Genomic DNA, 941 nt, shown 5'->3' with positions numbered 1-941 from the left:
AATAGCTCCATAAAGGCATCTCAGCATCAGCTTCCACATAATCTCCGATTTCTGCACATTGAGGTGGAGGTAGCATTAGTCCTTCCGCCATATTCGTAAGTAATCCCGGCATGCAGAAGAGCGCTTCCTCATCCATAAAGAACATACTCTCTGACGTTTCAGGAGTACGGCCAAATTCTCCTGAAACTCCTTCCGGCTCTAATGGCCGGAAGCGACGGCCTGCGGCCGCCTTCGGATATCCTTGCGCACCGTCCGAAGACGGTAGGCAACCTCAAGCGAGTCGGCGGCAAAGTTCAAGCAAGTAGAACGACCCCTTAATGCTATAGCTGCCACATCATGAGCTCTGGCCGCCATTTCTGCAGTTAGGAAAGTGCCAAGCCAAATTCTTGATTTCTTATTCGGTTCTCTGACTTCACAAACCCACTTGCCTGAATTACGTTTCCTGACTCCCCTGTATACTGGATGTCGAGTTTCCCGAAACTTCTTCCTCCCCGCTGGCTTTTTCGGATTATTTGAAGCTAACATAACTTCCTCATCAGATAGATTAGCTCCATTGGGGGAGTTGCTATTATCAGAAAATGATGATGATTCTATAAGTGGGCCCGAATAATTGCTTCGAAAGATATCCATTTTTTTTCACTGATTGAGAGAGTAAAAAGTACTCTAGTGGTGTTGAATATTGTTTCAGTTAGAGGGTTTTGTTTTGTGCTGGTGAATGTGAAAAGTGGGATTTCTATATAGTGGAGGCAGGATTATAGAATAGAATATGTGATGACTGAAGCATTGAAACTAAAAAGCTTTTATGACGAAAAGAACACGGGATTTTGAGGGTGATATGGAGACGGGCTGGATTATTAATTGGGTTTAAAAGAACCTATGGGCAGCTGTTTTACGCGACAGCTGGACCGCTTTCAGAGAAGTAGAAAGTTCCAAACCTTTTA

At 44.3% G+C, this 941-nt stretch overlaps 1 pseudogene; it reads right to left on the bottom strand.

Annotated features, from left to right (window-relative positions):
• Window positions 1–723, bottom strand: part of LOC132057677 (dehydration-responsive element-binding protein 1B-like) — an 8,306-nt pseudogene extending 7,583 nt beyond the window's left edge.
• Window positions 724–941: the final 218 nt, after the last annotated feature.

This window comes from Lycium ferocissimum, chromosome 5 (assembly GCF_029784015.1).
Source record: "Lycium ferocissimum isolate CSIRO_LF1 chromosome 5, AGI_CSIRO_Lferr_CH_V1, whole genome shotgun sequence".
Taxonomy (NCBI): domain Eukaryota; kingdom Viridiplantae; phylum Streptophyta; class Magnoliopsida; order Solanales; family Solanaceae; genus Lycium; species Lycium ferocissimum.
Note: the sequence above shows the minus strand (reverse complement) of the source record. Positions and strands in the feature narration are given on the sequence as shown.